Raw genomic sequence first — 18,483 nt, 5'->3', positions numbered from 1 at the left:
AAAGACACTGAAACTGTTGAACTAATTCTTTACCTCTTTTTTAAAGCATCAATATCATATTTTTCTCTCCTCCTGACACTGTGTGTGTGTGTGTGTGTGTGTGTGTGTGTGTGTGTGTGTGTGTGTGTGTGTTTGTGTGTATAAAGTCTGTTTAACTAAAACTCACTGTTCTTGTTACTGTATTAAAATTTTCACAGTGTGACTGCTGTGGCTTACTAGAGCTGGCTCTGGTCAGCTCATACCAACTCATGAAAGTTAACTGTTAAATTTTACTGAACCTCACAAGCCAGTTTATGTGATGTTGGTAGCCTGAAATCAGGCATGTTGGGAGTATCCACACTAGAAATTGGCAAATAAACAAACCAGTAGTACCCATCTCTTTTTTTGGAGATTCAGTTATAAAACATTTATTGGCACATTACTATGTGTCTCTAGAACCAATAATATTTACCACCATATAATACACTTCGGTGTATAACTGTCTATGCTCTATGTAGCTTAGAAATTATAAGTTTCTTATTTGAGAATTTGGATATTTTCTAATCTTTTCCTGTTTAAAAAATATATGATGAACTTTCTTATTTATCATTCTTTGTAAGCATTATAATTATTTCCTTATAATTCAACCCCCAAAATGAGTTCCAAAAAACGCTAGTCTATCAAAAAGTTCTACGATGGAAAAGTACTTAATATATATGATTTGATACATAAAAAACACTGCATATTGTAACTGTGTTTTCCAACGTGCATACACTTTTAAATCTTAGCATACCAAAAATTCTCAGAAGATTTAAGTTTCTTTCATATAATGTTTCACAAATTAGGATTTTGTGAAGGATAACTTGGGAAACACCATCTTGGAATAAAAGACTGAAGTATAACTTGTGGATCATATTGCTGGTTTTAATACTTTTTTCCAAACTTCACTCCAAAATGAGTATTGTACCAATTCACATTTCTATCAGCAGAGTGTGTGTGTCTAATTTCTTACTCTTTCATATAATATATATAGTATAAATATATAATAAAAAATCTAGTTTCTTAGCAATTTTTCAGAATATAATACGTTACTGTCAATAACTATACTCAACATGTTTTACAATAAATATCTTGAAATTATTCCCTTTATCTAATTGAAATTTCACAACCTTTGACCAGCATCTCCTCACCCACCCTCAGCCCTTGGTAACTACCATTCTACTCTCTGCTTCTGTGGGTTCAGTTGTTCAGAGTTCCATGGGTTCCCTCATATATAAGTGAGATCAAGTGGTATTTGTCTTTCTGTGCCTGTTTATTTCACTTAGCATAACGTCCTCCAGGTTCATCAATGTTAGGATGTCATCCATAACAAGATTTTCTTCTTTTTAAAGAACTGAATAATATTCCACTGTGTATTAATATATATAGCACATTTTTTTATCCATCAATTTGTTGACAGGCACTTAGATTGATTCCATATCTTGTGAATAATGTTGCAATAAATATGGGAGTGCAGATATCTGGTTGACATACTGATATCACATCCTTTATGCCCAGAAGTGGGACTGGCAGATTGTATGATAGCTCTATTTTTAATTTTTTGAGGGAAAAATTTCATAATGGCTATACTAATTCACATTCCCACCAACAATGGACAAGACTTTCCTTTTCTCCATATCCTCTCCAATACTTGTGAGTTTTGGTCATTTTAATAAAAGCCATTCTAACAGGTGTGAGGTGATATCTCACTGTGGTTTTAACTTTCATTTCTCAGATGATTAGTGATGTTGAGCATTTTTTCATATACCTGCTGGCCATTTTTATGTCTTCCTTGGAGAAATGTCTTTTAAGATTCTTTGCCCATGTTTTAATTAGGGAATTTGTTTTCTTACTCTTGAATTATTTGTTTTTTTCCCAATATTATATTACTTCTTAGTGCTGAATAGTATTCCATTATATGGATGAACAATGATTTGTTTATCCATTCACCAGTTGACGGACATTTGAGTTGTTCTCACTTTTTGGCTATTATGGATCACATTCCTATAAATATTCATTACAAGTCTTTGTGTTGACATGTTTTCATTTCACTTCCATATATAGTCAAGGGTGGAATTGCTAGGTCTTAGAGTGTTTCACATTTTAAGAAATTGTTAAATGGTGTCTAAGTGTTGCACCATTTTATCTCCCCACTAGCAATCTGCAAGAATTCCCATTGTCTCATATTCTCACCAAAACTTGATATTGTCAGTCTTTAAAATTTTAGCCATTTTAATGACTGTGTATATTTTGTGGCTTTAATTTGCATTTTCCTAATGACTAATAATGTTGAAGACCTTTTTTTGTAGTTCTTGACCATTTGTATATCTTCTTTTTTAAAGTGTTTAGATCATTACCCAGTTTCTAAAATTAGACAGCTTGTCTTCTTATTATTGAGCTGTAAGAATTTTTATATATCTCAGATACAATTTTTTATCAAATATAGGTTTTGCAAATATTTTCTCCTAGGTCAGGGTTTGTCTTTTCATCTTCATACTGATGTGTTTCAAAGAATAGACTTTTTAATTTTGATGAAGTCCAATATATCATTTCCCTCTTGCTTTATATATGTTTTTTGTAGTCTGTCTAAATGTATTTTGCCAAAGCAAACAATTCTTTCTTCTATTTTTAGAAATGATTTTATCTCTTCTGTTAGACCTCTGATCCATTTTGAGTTAATTTTTACATATGGTGTGAGGTAGGGGTTCAGATTTATGTCTTTCTCCTTATGGTCCAACACCATTTTTTGAAATAACCATGTTTTCTGTATTGAATTATCTGAGAATATTTGTCAAAAGTGAGTTGGCATTTGTGTGCAGGTCTATTTCCAGACTCTCTAGTCTGTTCTATTGATCTATATGTCTATTTAGCACATTATCTTGATTATCAAAACTCTCTATTCTCTTATTTTTTTAATTTCTGCACTAACAAAGGCCAGCGTCCCAATCTACAGGGCCTTACTGCCAACCTCACATTTTCTTGCTAATACTGGTTTCACAGAGGACTGGAAAACACTTCATACACACACACATACATGCCTGGGCCAGTTCATTTGTGAAATATTAATACTAGCTTTAAAAATTATTAAAATTCTCTCTCACAATCTCACAGAATTTACAGAACTTTCTGAAATTCAAAATTAATTGCTATCATAATTTTACACATCATTGTCAGAGTACAGTGGTTATAAGCACGTGTCCATTGTTTAAAAAAATAACAATAAGCACACTGCAAATCCAGATAACAGATAAATTGCCTAAGCATCTGCTTCACCTGGTACAGTTTGAAGGAAAATAAAAGTTATTTTCATTATTTTCAGTCTTCTACAATGGAAAAATTTACCCATCTGCATACCTGAGCATCTTTCAATTAATATTTCCAGGTCAAGGTATTTGCTACATAATAAAGGGTGATAATAACTGTCACTACATTACCCAATAATAATGCACTAACTCATTAGCAAACAGGGTGAAGAAAGCAAGAGCTTTAGAATTATAGAGTCCTTGTTTCAAAGTCTGCTTTTTCACTTTGTAGCTGTACGTATGACTCTAGGTAAAGCACTTAATCTTTTTGAATCATTTAAAAATAAGAACAATAGTACCAACCTTGAGAGTTTTCTGTGAGACCAAAAGAGGTACAGAGTTTATGTGTGTGTGCATACATGAGTGTGTATCTTCTCCAGATAAACTTCCTACTTGTCTATAGGCTACTTGAGGGAGCACATTACTGTAGTGAATAGAGTTTAAAGGCTAAGACCAAAACTCATAATTTCTTGGTATACTTACTTTCCATTGTCCATTGCAGCTCCTGACCTAACAATGTGACTTATTTTGCCTCCAGCTAGGCTCTCTAATTCAAGAAACTCTCTGATTGGTACAAAACTCATCCTATCTCCCATTTCACTGGATGTGATACCTCAAGGGTAATTTAGGGCCCAAAAGCTATTTAATGGTTTGTTTCTAATGTTCAAAATCCTATTTTTGTTCTTAACCTTTAGATCCAAAATACAAATCTTTTCATTCTATTTATATTTCCAACAAATTTTAACAACAGTCTCATTTATAAAATAATGTTTTTGATGTTTTAAATTACATTCATAAATTTAATATAGTTCATTTCCTGTTTAAGTACTTTGGCTAACTCATAAAATAAGATCTCCCCTAATGCTTTTTGTAAAGCCAGCAGAATTAAAACTATAAATATAGTGATTCTTAAATTATTTTACATTTCCCAATATAATACCTACTCTTAGTAAATTATAAGTCTAAAGCAGTTTCTCGATGACATTTTAAATTAGAATCACAGGTTAATATTTTACTTAAAAAAGACAAATACTCTTAAACATTACTAAATTCTCTCTACATTAATTCTCTTTAACTAAAATACTAAATATGGAAAACTACCTTCTTAGTAAAAAATATTTATGCTGTGGATGTGATTCTATTACAAATGTTTATGTTTAATCCTAAATCTTCTTGTGGTTAAGGATATTAAGGAAACAATTCCATCACCCTATACACCTTCTCAGAGGATTAAGGTCATATAAGGACCAGATATATAGGCCAGGAATATGAGGTCTGGAGCTACAAATACCCAGGGTGATTTTTATCACAGTCTTAACTGTCATGCATTTTTATGCACTATACCTTAGGGTCCTTAAAATAAAGAAGGAGAGTGGTAATATTACTCATTTTCCTAAGCTTGAGTCACATTTTTACCTCATTCTGGCATTTTTTTCACATAAACTTGCAACCTTCCACCTAGGCTACTACATTACTTCACTGAATTTTTTGTGCCTCTGTCTTTAATTTTATAGATTTGATAACTTCATAGAAACTAGTCGATTCTATTCAAATCCACTCTATTCATTAAGAGAAGAATTTCTGGATTTTAAAATGGTATTCATGGGAATTCTACAGACCTCCTATGGCTTTTCTGTATATATGCACCAAGATTGTCAACTGGGTAAGACTAAAGGAAAGGAGAGATTCAGCTGTAGTACAAACATAAAAGTGCATGCAAAATGTTATACCAGATTAACCAAAGGAAGAGACATATCCTCAGAGATGCCATGTTGAAAAACTCTAGATGTGCCATTCACATCACAGCCTGTAGTTGTGGGTGTGCCAGGTACTATTTTGGGCAATGATAACACACTCATTATAAAAATGACAAGGTCCCTGCTTGCCTGGGGCTTACATTCAAGTGACAGCAAAAAGCCAGTCAATGAGTGAGCAAATAGCAAAACCAGATCGTTAGAGTTTTTGGTAAGTGCCATAAAGTGCATTAAAGCAAGAGGGCATAATAGAGAGCAACGGAGTATGACTATGGAAGGGCTAATTTTGTTTTTTGTTGTTTTTTTTTTCTTTTTTTTTTAATTTCAGCATATTATGGGGGTACAAAAGTTTAGGTTATGTATATTGCCCTTGTTCCCCCCGCCCCAATCAGAGCTTCAAGTGCGTCCATCTCCTAGACGGTGCGCATCACACTCTATGTATGTATACACCCAAGCTCTCCCCCTTCCCCACATCTGCCTGACGCCAGATTAATGTTATTCCTAAATGTGCTCTTAGGTGATGATCAGTGAAACCAATTTGATGGTGAGTACATGTGGTGCTTATTTTTCCATTCCTGGGATACTTCACTTAGTAGAATAGGTTCCAGCTCTATCCAGGAAAATGGAAGAGGTACTATATCACCATTATTTCTTATAGCTGAGTAGTACTCCATGGTATACATATACCACATTTTATTAATCCACTCATGTATTGATGGGCACTTGGGTTGTTGGAAGGTCTAATTTTGAAAGTGGTATTGACAAATCTTGTCTAAGGACGTGAACTTTGAGCTGGAGAATTAGAGGTAGCTCCTCTGTGAGACCCTGAGGAATGGCTATATAAAGAGTCCAGACCAAACACATCAACTGCAGTATTATTAGCATGTTTTGAGGAAGCAAAAAGATCAGAGTGGCTCAAGAGAAATGGGCAAGAGGACGTGTGATGCATACTTCTAATCCAGGTGCTTTGGTCAAACGTGGATTGCTCATACTTTCTAAAAAGGAAAGGAAGGCTTCTCCTTTTTCTTCTGAAGTTTAATATGATGTGAATTCAGAAAGCTATGCTCAGTTAACACATATTTTTCCCTAATCTTTTTCAATCCACTGGTCAGCCTGGATCCAGCTGTGAACAGGGAGCTAGATAAGCACTGATGCAGCTAAAGGGAATAATGATTTTTTATATCTTCCATATCTCAGCACACTTAGCATCACCACTCTAGACATTTCATAAATTATAAGTTCCATTAAAAAGATAAACACCCCACTAGGACACCTCCTTGGTCCATCCAGCTCAGTAACTTTTCCCTGACTAAAGCGCCAAAGTATGTGCTTTCTCTAAAGAAGACACTAATATATTCCTTGAATCGGTAGCAAAAGTTTAGGGTCATATCTCAAATAGTGTACATCTTGTAATATATTTCATTGTGTGTTGCATTTTCCAGTAACTTATATAAACCCATTTAAAACTTTTATTTTAAAATTCATGGAGCCCCAGCTCATAAATTGGTTAGTATTGGGCATAACGAACTTCCGTTGAACTTCAACAGAGTGATCCTAAATATCAGATCATCATCAAAAATTGATTAACTTTTTTATATATATTTTTTTATTTTAAGAGCCTCTTTACTCTCACACAATTATCAATCTTAACTTTTGTTTTCCTAAAATGGGAAGTTCTAATTAAGTTTTACCTTTGATAGCAGCTGTAAATCTTTAACTCCTTCTCTTAGTCATTTTGTTTCCCATTGTTTGACTACAGGCCACTTGAGTTATTTTGATTCCAGAGTAATGTAAAAAAAATCTTCACGCATTCCTTAAATATTCCAAGGGAGAGGACATCACAATTTTATATAAGTAAAAGACAAGTTACATTTCTTTGCCACAACTAAACAAACTCTTCATCCCTTCAGAATCTCATTTTGTAATTCAAAAGAGTAGCCTCTTTATGTTTCATTAACCCAACATCAATATGATCCTAGCTTCTCTTTTAGGTATATAGGCTTAATTTAATGTTAATTTGGTTTTAAAATTGGGTGTTAGGGTTTCCACTGATATGATTTTTCATGTAAAATGAAATCTATTATTTTCTCAATCTTTGATAAAGTGGCTGTACATATTTTATACATATCCAGTGGTTATTAGAATTATGCCTTATTCATGAGTGTGGCCAAGGTGTGGTACGTCAGCACTTTTTTTCTTCCTGTCTCATTGTAACGGCAGCAACATACGAGGATTTCAGTGGAAAGTGTGTACACACACAAACACATATAAACACTGAACAGAATTAAGGGACTCAGTGTAAAGTGAAACCAAGAGTCATATTACTTAAAAATTTATTACTTAAAATTTGTAAATTACAAAAAATGCTAATTATTTCTATTCATCCTTTTGACTTCTTTTTTGTCATAATTACTCTGTGATGATATTTGTCATTTTGATTTCTTAGAGAAAATGGAGGAATGGGCAGGCTCTTTTAGAGTGTGCATATTTCATGTTTTCAAAGCTCCTTCAAAAGCCTATTCATTGCAGTTTGAATACTGATTTTTAGAAACTGAAATTATGTTTGTTAGGTCATCTCCTCTTTATAATCAGTTGTATCTCAAGCTGCCAAATCACCCCTACCATTCATTCTTCTCATCCACATGGCAGATAGAGTTCCAGAAATAATCTTTTTCCTAAAAAGTAAACTACTCTGTGTATCCTGGAGAATGACAAGAAAGGCTGGTTAATCCTATTTCACTTCTCATAGCAGTCATAAAACAGGCAGTTTGTCATGTGATCTCCACTGCATCACTGAAGAATTGAAAGAAAGGAGCAGATATACAGATAACAGAAACTGTGAATCCATATGAATCCCACCAAGTTTTGTTGTGAAAGGTAGGCACTGAAAGTCAGTTACTGAAAGTCAGTTTTAAAAGTAATATAATAGTTTATGACTGTGCTAGGTTGTGTGAGAGATGGAAAGCTGGAAGAATTTGATGGAAGAATCAAAGGGGAGAGTAAAGGCTTCTGGGCCCTAGACTGGCAGATTGAAAGGCTTAGTGGAAGAACAGGACACAAAAAGAAAAAGATGGATTTTAGAAAAAAATTTAACATCACAACAGGGAGTAATTCATCTTTCAGAAATACTCTAATATACACCTATAGATCAATAAACTATAGTCAACCTATCAATTAAACCTCCAATCATTTGACAAGCCTTTAATGTCTTTTTATGTCAGGCACTGTTCTAGGTTATGGAAATACAAAAGGAAAAAAAATTGTCCTTATCTTTTAGGAGTTCTTATATTAGGATGATGAATTGTCTAGATGGATGCACTGCAAATCTGTGACATTTAATGACATTGCAAAGCAAATGTAGATATTTAGAGTTGTCCACAAAACAAAGACAAAGGTACCTGGGAGCTATGCAGCCTTCCAGAATAAGCTTTTTATGAAGCAGAAAGGAAAAGGAAGCTGATTTGATTAGTTGCTGTTTAAAGGGTATATTTATCTTCCTTAGTTCTAGTCACAGATAACTTGAAATTTGCATTACTGAAGTCCATTTCCAAGTGTCTTTGAAGAGCACTGAAATATTCTTGGAATCTGGCCAGAGCCACTTTGGCTTTTCTATCTGCACTTGCATGAAAAGATCTGTGCATGAACTATAGCGTCTATGACAACTGAGATACTATAATACCTAATTGCATCATTTTTTAAAAGACAGAGTGGAGTACCACTTTCAAATGGACACACACTAGGGATGGCTTTAAGGTCAGCCTATGAATGTTTCCCACTTGATGCTAAAGATGCCTGGAATTTGCAAACACAATTTGGCTTATATATTGTTATTACTGAGCTTTTTTTCTCTCTCTTTTTTTTTTTTTTTTAGAAATGACTATTTTCAATGTGAACTAGTCCATTCTAAGTAATGAGTGTATGAGATAAATTGAAAATAAAACAAGCACAATTGAAGCAGAAGTCTTTGGATAAATAAAATATACAGCATAATAATTATAACCACTCCTAATTCTTATTTTAATAAGAAACAGAGCCCCATGAATAAAAGAATTTTCATCTTAATAGTTATTACCCTTCTTGTGCCAATTCATAGGGGAAGATTACTGATTACTAATTGTTCAACTTGCTGGTTCCAAAAAGAAATTCCACAGAGTTTTCACCGCAGAAGGTAGACAATACTAACAAAACTATAGTTCCTCATTTATATCACTCCATCATGGTATCTATGATCAAATGTACAAGAATTAAAGAGATACACTGAAGACAAATTAAATTGGGAAACATTACTAGGCCAATATTAGCCTATGTCCCACTAGCCAATACCTATTTTATCAAATGTAAAATTCAAAAGCAGAAGAACCACAATAGCCTTGTTGTTATGTTTGCTAATATTGATGGGATGTAATGAGATGTAAGAACTATCAAATTTCCTCAGGAAGTGCAGGAAGTGATTGCTGATAAAATTACAATAGTAATTTTTTCCACTCTCAAAATAATATGTTTTCCCAATATACATTTAATTATAGTTTCCAATTCCTTGGTAAGCAATTTCAAATAAATGCATTTTGAAATAAGGCTATAAACAGACCTTATGATTCAGTCAAATGAAAGAAAAGAAATTTAAATTAGATTTCACAGGGTAGTGATATAGCCAATGCATGTTTTTTTAATTTTTTTTATTTCTCAGAGGAAATGCTTCTTGAATCAGAATTGAGAGGTAGAAGATTTTCCTATCCATTGATTTTCAAGCATTTTTTTAATCTGTAAAAGCCTATATTCAAAAGCAATTTCAAAAAGAAACCCAGTAAAATAAACCTGTTCTAGCTGATACATAATCTTCAATAGGACGGCTCTATCCTTGCTCTATCTTTGTTCTTTCCCTGTCCCCTAGACCCCGTCTTTAGTTTCACTGGCTCCTCTTCCCATTCCAACTTTTAGATATTTCCCCAAGTTTAGGACTTGACCCTTTGTATTCTTTTGCCTTCAACTCAATCTCTCAAAAGAATAGATTCTCTCTCATTGCCGCCCTTTAAGTCTCTAACACATTCTTTAGCCTCAGAATCTCAGAAATATCTTGAAACCCTCTCATAATTTTATTGTTTCTAATTCTTCTGTCTATAGACAAAACGACTAGAAGTTTCTTGGAGTAGAATTTGAATTACAGAAGAAATATAAATAACAGATTACTTGTTTGAGAACTCTGTCAAAAAAAGGATAGAAATCAAGCATTTTCTAGAAGGGCAGAGGAAGAGTTGAATTTACAAGAGGCCAACTCTGTAAAATAAAATATTAATGGCCACAGTACTACACAATTCTCTGTGTGCACTGGTGTATTCCTGTGCTTCTGTTTTGATTGCTTCTTGTTTTTCTTCTCAAATAATAGGAACCAATTAGGATGTTGCCTGTCCATGGCTTTCACTCATAACTAGACTGTTTGCACAACTGGATAGTAGCGCTAAAACATCCTTCATTGTGATTCTTATGCAGGCATAGCATTTTTAAAAGTTCAGGTCAAGTATGCCCAACATTTTATTACTATGTGTGGAAGGTGAACTACTGTCCGTACAGGTACTTATTCATAGCTTGTCTTTATCCTCGGTGAGGCATGCCATATTTCAAATGTAGGGGCCAAGGGAAAGCTTCCCCTTCACCCTCTGAAGGTTTGCTGAAAATGAACTGACAATAGGCAGATTAATAGGAGAAAAATACATACAAATTTATTTAATGTGCAATTTATTTAATGGAGTAATTGCAGGAGAATGATTATCTAATAACTCAATGAGGTTTAGGTACTTATATATCTTTTTCTTCACAGGGGAAGGGGAGATGAAGGAAATGCAGCAATTTTGATGGTAGTAAATGATTTTTAGGGGAAGTGAATGGGCGCAATACTTAGACAATTGTTAGTAAATTATTCTCTTTGGGAATGAATGAGATCAGAGAACAGATAGTAGTTTGGGACAAAGTTCCTCGTTTCTAGGTATGGTGTTTATTTTTCAGTTTCTTACTCTGTAATATGAGTTTTAATGTTCTCAGATTAATAGAGTTTCAGGAAAGGGATCAAAAGCAATTGTGTTCCTTTTTGGCAAGGCCAGTTTTAGTAGATAAGGAAACTTCAGAGAACAGCCTCATCCTGTGCTTTGGGAGAGGCAGAGGATTGGGAGAAGGGAAGGGGGAGGTCAGAGAGACCTTGAGGGTGCTTCTTCAGTTCATCATGTCAAAGCGCCGTATTTTGCAGTATAATTTTCTGAGCTTCAAAACGTACAACTGGTTTTGCTGATTTCTCTATAGCTTTTCTTCATCAATAGTAACAGGAATAATTCTCTAATTTTTATAGGTTTTATAGTTAAAAGCACTTCTTATCACATCAATTATTTTATTATTACTTGATCTATCTGCAAACTTACCAAAAGTCAGGCCAAGTATTATTGCCCCTATTTGTTAAATAAGGAACCCGAGAACAACTTAATAGGTGGTAGAAATAAGTCTAAAATTTATCCCCTAACTCTAGTCTTGACAACTACGTCCTGTTGTGTCACAGGGAACACAGTTACAACGAAGTTTCTATTTGAGAGAGAGTGGAAACATAAGTATCCTCAAGAGACCCTCAAACATATAATTATAATAAAAATATACAATAAGTAATAAAAGTTTGGCTGATACCCTGAACAGTTCCACAAGTCTTCAGCCTAAGAATCCTGTAGCAAACGCCAATAAAAGATAGGAACACTCTTATACTGCTGGTGGGACTGCAAATTAGTGCAACCTCTGTGGAAAAGAATTTGGAGATACCGCAAAGAGCTAAAAATAGAAATACCATTTGATCCAGCAATAGCACTATTAGGCATCTACCCAAAAGAACAAAAGACATTGTATAATAAATACATCTGCACCCAAATGTTTATGGCAGCACAATTCACTATTGCAAGGACATGGAAACAACCCAAGTGCCCCTCAATTCATGAGTGGATTAATAAAATTTGGTATATGTATAAAATGGAATATTACTTAATTATAAGAAACAGTGGTGATCTAGCACCTCTTATATTTTCCTGGATAGAACTTGAACCCATCCTCTGAAGTGAGATATCACAAGAATGGAAGAATAGCCACCACATGTACTCACCATCAAACTGGCACTAACTGATCAACACTATGATGTTCACACGGTAGTAATAGTCTCCAGGGATTAGGGGGTTGGGGGTGGGTAAACTCACAACTAATCTACGTGATGAGCATTGTAGGGGGGGAAAGAAAAGGCACACCTCAAATCATGGTTTGGGTGTGGCAAAGTCATAACATGCAACCAAATGTTTGTAACCCCATAATAAAAAAAAAAGAAAGAAAAGAAACTTGATCCTTTGACACTTGGCATCTTATTGAAGTCACTAGAGGTCCAGATCTTGCAATTTTTTTCATTGTCACTGGTCCTTCGATTATTGGCATTGATACCAGTTTTCAAGAAGAAAAAAGGAATTTATTTGTAGAAACCCTGGTAGCAACTTTGCACTTATAAATTTTTTTCATTTTCAGTTTTCTTCAATTAAAATAGAGGTGTTAATATTGTGCATTTAAGGGCACTAAATGTGGTTATTCCAAGACTGCACATACTTAAATTTTTAAATGGAATTATCACCAGGAGAGACAAGAAGTGACTTCTGCAGTAAAGTAAGGATGTTATGATAAAAATTAATATTTACATTACTTTGGGGAAAGATTAGTAATAAGTCCGTAATTTACCCAGAGCAACGTTGACACATATCTATACAAAGGCAAAGAAACTTCATCCATTGGCAGATAGAAAAGGGACTCAAAAAGTAAGAATGGGTTTAAAAACATTTTATAGTTTATGCACTGTTCATTCTATTACTTACAAAAATAAAAAGCTACGGATATGCAAAAATCCCTAGAAAATACCGAGTTGGGTGGGAGATCAACCATAATCAGAGTTTTCACTGTTTAGCTAAGATTTTCCAGGCAAAATCCGGATAAAATGAATGTCAAGAGGAAAAGCAATTATAAAAGGAAACAATATGCCTACATTGTTATATAATAAATATAGACTGCTCCTTTTTTAAATAAACTTTTTATTTTCTAATAGTTTTAGGTTTTCAGAAAAAAATTGCAAATATAGTACAGTGAGTTCCATATACTCCATGTTTAGTTTCCTATATTATTAAAGTCTTACATTGGATGTTAGTATGTCTGTCACAATTAATGAACAAATTTCAGCACATTATTATTAACTAAAGCCCATACTTCATGCAGATTTTCTTAGTTTTTACCTAAGGTCTTTCTTCAGTCATATATTTTGTAGAGTTACCTTTAACCTGATGTTTTTCTCATGATTAAACTATAGTTTGAGGTTTTGAGGAGGAAGATCACAGGGGTAAAGTGTGATTCTAATCACATTATATCAAGGGCATATACTGTCAACATAACTTATCACTGTTGATGTTAATCTTGCTTTACCTGGCTGAGGTAGTATTTATCAAGTTTCTCCACTGTAAAGTTACTCTTTTCCTCCATTCCATATTGTAATCTTTGAAAGGAAGTCACGATGTACATCCTAGTCCTAAGGGTTGGGGAATTATGCTCCATTTCATTGAGGGAGGAGTATCTATAGAACTTGCTTGGAATTCTTCTGCGTAGGAAATTTGTCTATTCTCTTTCAAGTATTTATTTATTCAATCATTATTTGTGTAAGTATGGACTCAAGGATTTTTATTTTATGCTTAGGGTTATAATCCAATACTACTTTATTTTTGTTCTTGCTCAAATTATTCAAGCTTTGGCCTTTGGGAGCTCAGTTGCCTCCAATGTGGGGTTGCATTGCTTGTTTTTAGAATTGCTTTACTTAGTGGCCCTATAACATACTCCAGGATCATATCATATATTTCCTACCCCAGTCATAGAATCAGCCATTTCAAAGCAGTAGAATGGATCGTAAGACAGAAATACATGGATTCAAATCCTGGCTCCACACCTGCTTAACTATGACCTTGGGCAAGTTATATAGCATCTCTGAGATTCAATTTCCTTGCTTATAAAATGAAAACACTATTAACTTCCAAAGGTCATTATTAGGTCTAAATGAGAAAACAAATGTGAAAAGCCTGGTTCCCAGTACTCTCAAGTATTTAAAAAATTAATTCTCTTCCATTCCTTCCTCTTTATCGCCAGTTAGCAGAACAAACTACTTCTTCCCTACTAATAGCCTCCCTGAATCACTGCTCATCTTCTACCATATGAGCCTTCAAAACCACTGGCTTGAAACAGTGACTCTACTTACTACCTATAATCTACTCATGTCTCTCTTTGTGCCTAAACTAACACTTAAGCACACACATACACACATGGTACATATCTACTCATATTGTGTCATTTCACATAAGTGTAACATATTTCCAAGTTAGCATGTCTGTCTTTAGTATGAAAACCATTTTATATGAAATGTATCATAGCAGCAATTTTGTGAAAGTAATATTTCAGATGGTTAATTTAGAGAAAAAAGGAAAAATATTTGTCAAAGTGAGTAGTTACCATAACAACTCCATGCACTTTTTTTATAGCAATCACTTCATTATTATTTTAACATTTCAGTTGCCATGACAACCAAATGCAGTTAGCATTATCTCTAAATATACTCCACAGGTACTTCTTTTCTTCAATGAATCAAGAGCTTTCATTTTATACTAAAGAGATCAAGGCTATCTGGGTAAATTTAATACAAAATCCATCAAAAACAACCCTCTCTCATGAAAAAATGATCAAACACAAATAACACTGTGGATATTGTCTATTTTTTCCTCTTAATTATGTTTATCAAGGAGTTTTAAGAAAATGTACCAGAAATGACCAAAGAAAATTTGTATAAATATCTAGTATGGATTATGCCCTAAAGAAAGAAGTATTTTGCTCAGAGAATCAGACCTCATCCTGTGTTGATATTAGCTTGTATTTTTATAGCACAGCTAACATTTTAGTCTCTTAGTAACATGAAGCACACTAGTCTGGTCCCAGTGTAGTTCACTTATCTGCAAAGGCTTTTATGTAAGTGAACCTATTTTTGTTAAAGCTGAAGTTGTAACTTCACTTTTTCTCTCCAGCAGTACCACCCCTATTGTTCTTTTCTCACTTCCTTTTTTCTTTCTCTCTTTCTATTCTCTTATCTTTACCCTTTTCCTTTCTGCCATCTTCTCCTTTTTTCTCTCCAAGAGAGAAACCAACTCTCAGGTTTTATAGCAGTGGTAACAGTAATAGCAGTAAGCAGATCAGGGATGAGGCATTAAATAAACACCTTTTAGGGGGTCACACATGCTACTTGGGAAAATTTCTCAGACATTCAAATACAAGTACTTAATGGGATGAACACTCTAAAATGGGGTGTCAGTAACCAACCCTGTTCTGCCTTAGATTTCAGAATTATTTCATATTAAGAGTTCATTATCATGAAAAGCTGACTCTGTAATGTACTAATGAGCATACAAAAAAATCATATGGCTCCAATTCAGTAATTGCAGAAGATATGCCCTCAACAGAGATACCAAAAAAGGTCAACATAAAAATGAATCTAAATGAAATCCTTTTAAAGATAAAATTCTGCAGCTGTTAATTTGCCTTAGATGAACTTAATGGCAAATAACAGAGATACCACATGGCACTATTATTTTTCTAAGCCTTTTTATAACCCAAACTCTGTATATCAAGCATAGCATTAGGAGCCAAAGCAATCATGGTCCAGCTCCACAGTTCAATTATTTTTGCTGTTTTCAGCTTTACCTTTCCAGCAAGTTCCTTAGTTAGTAATTTATAATTATATTTCCCTTTCAGTATTTCTTAGAGAAATCTTTTCTATGGAACAATTCTTACCCATTTGTCTTGCTTTCACACTTAATTTAAGAACACAGGGACAAAAATATTTAATTATCATAGAAAATACATAAACTTAGGAAAATGCTGAAAATGTATCAAACTTCAAAGTTTATGTATTATACCTCAGAGATTATTTCAGCTGCATGGAACACAAACCCACAAACAATAGTGATGTGAACAAGACAGAGTATTTTACGCTGTCACATAATAGTATGTTATAAAGGCTGTGCTGCATGTGGTCATTTAAGGCTTATGCTGCTTTGCCTTTCCTGGGTTGTCATTCTTGTCCAGTGCTCTAGAATGCCTCGTCACCATGTTTATATTCCAAGCAACAAGATGGAGGTAGAGTGAGAGAAAATATGGCCCTGCAGTTTAGGACATGAGTTAGAAGTTCTATTAATACATTACAAACAATCTCTTGTCTGGAACTTAGTCTCTTCACACCACCTCCTGAGGGGAGCAGAGGGGCTAGAAAATGTGACTGGTTGGTCATATGACAGTCAAAAGTAGATGTTTGCATTCCTATGAGAATACTGGGAGGCAGCTAACAATCTCCGTCAATTTCTATTCTCACTAGAAAGTTGTTTGTGTGTATTTCTAATTTCCTAAAATTCAAAGGTGATGTAGAGGAAACTGAGGTAGAAGTTTGGCTTGAACATTTCTACTGCTCTGTAAGATGGAGCCTGGTTCACTCATGGCTAACGCACATACTCCTAGTAGGTGCCCTCGTCATCAACTGCTCAGGATCATTGATTTTCTCCCTATCTACCTAGAGTGTTCCAGAAACACCACCATTTTGCTTTATTTCCTAAACCGCCATTTTTTATTTTTCCTACTCACTGTTTCAGAGAGCATATTTTCTAGTTTTTTTATGGCTTTCACAGAAGAGAAATATTTCTTTCATCTTCCAGAGGCATTAACTGTGATGATCATGGTCATGCACTTTCTTTCTCACACACACCTCTAGTTGTTAATGAGGGTAATTATAATTTTTACTTTTATATCATTAAATATCTGGATTGGGGGAATAAAAGAATTGTAAGCCATTTGTAATTCAACAAGACTGGCATGAGTTCTGGGTTTTCCCACAAGTGAAATGCTGAGTGATGACAAGTCAATTTTCTCTATTCCCATCCTTTTCCATGCCATCTTATTCTTAGTAACCCTAAACATTCTTTCAACCCACTTGCTGTAGGGTTAGGAGGTATGAGAGTGATAGCCTAACAGATAGCCATAATTTAAAATTCCTTAAACTTAAAAAAACGCCTGAACATTAGAAAAATTGGTCAGCAACATATCATCGAAAAATATCAGCTCTAATTTATGTACACCAAAGTATGAAGAAAGAACTCAAAGCTCTTTGAGCCTATTAAAATCAAGAAACCTTGATTCAGTACTTGAATTGATACTAAAAGGTCCCCATCTTGGCAACATGTAGTGAGAAAGTTGCTGTCTTCCACATATTTTTCAGAGAAACCAGGCAGGAACTATAGGAGTATAGATTACTTTCATATCAAAATTGCTTTTAGGCTTCTATACATAGTTCCAGACAGTGATTTTATTTCAACTATATCTGCTTGGAGTATTTTTAGTATGTCCAAGGAAATGTGATATCAGTTTCTGAAAGAAAAACATAATTTTCCCATAAGAGATATGATTTACATATATATATGTATGTATATGTATATATGTAACCATATCCCATAAGAGATATGGTTTACGTGTGTGTGTATAAAACTCACATTTCCATGCTTAAATGCTTAAATGATTCACCATATCTACCACAAACAGTCTAAGGCACAGGCCAATATGATAACTTGCATAGGGTCAAGGTTGAATTTTCCAGAGGCAGAACTGGAGTCAGGAAATCAAGTACACATGACTTAGTGTGGAAGTACAATGTAAACAGCCTTCAAAGGAGTGAGGCAAGCAAGAGCAAGCATGTAGTCTCAGGTAAAGTCCCCTAATAAATAGCAGACACTAGGCTCTACTATTTCTTACTCTATAGGTCAAGATACTATTGTATCTTGCATCTACCAATGCCAAGTTTATTTCAGTTGTACATTGGGTATCCAGGAAAACGACCCTTGCATGGGTCCACATACCCAGTGGACCAAAGTAAGACAGACCTGGGCAATAAGTCTATTACCTGACTCGCCTGAGTCTGCTCTATCAGAGGAGCCTTGAAGGTGACGCTTTGGGTCCCTGCATATCAGAGTCAACTTAGACACTCTCTCCAACAGCCCTTGCAAGGTCTAGTTAGTCCTCTTTCCTCAGTGTATGGTTTTTAAAGTAAATAGCTGTAAGTCTTTTAGGGTAACATGGGGTAAATCATTACTGTGCACACTTGCCTTGTTGTTGTGTGGTCTTTTTTCATAGGCCTTGGCCTGTCCTTCAGTTAATAGTTTTTTGGTCTAAAATCAAGCTCAGTTTTGAAAACTGGTCAGGGAATAGTGTCTTTTCACTGGGGCAGCTAACTTCAGCCTCTGTACTGCTGCCCCATACTTTAACTCTTTTGATTTTAATTATTAACC

The sequence above is a fragment of the Lemur catta genome, chromosome 4 (genome assembly GCF_020740605.2).
Source record: "Lemur catta isolate mLemCat1 chromosome 4, mLemCat1.pri, whole genome shotgun sequence".
Taxonomy (NCBI): Eukaryota; Metazoa; Chordata; class Mammalia; order Primates; family Lemuridae; genus Lemur; species Lemur catta.
Note: the sequence above shows the minus strand (reverse complement) of the source record.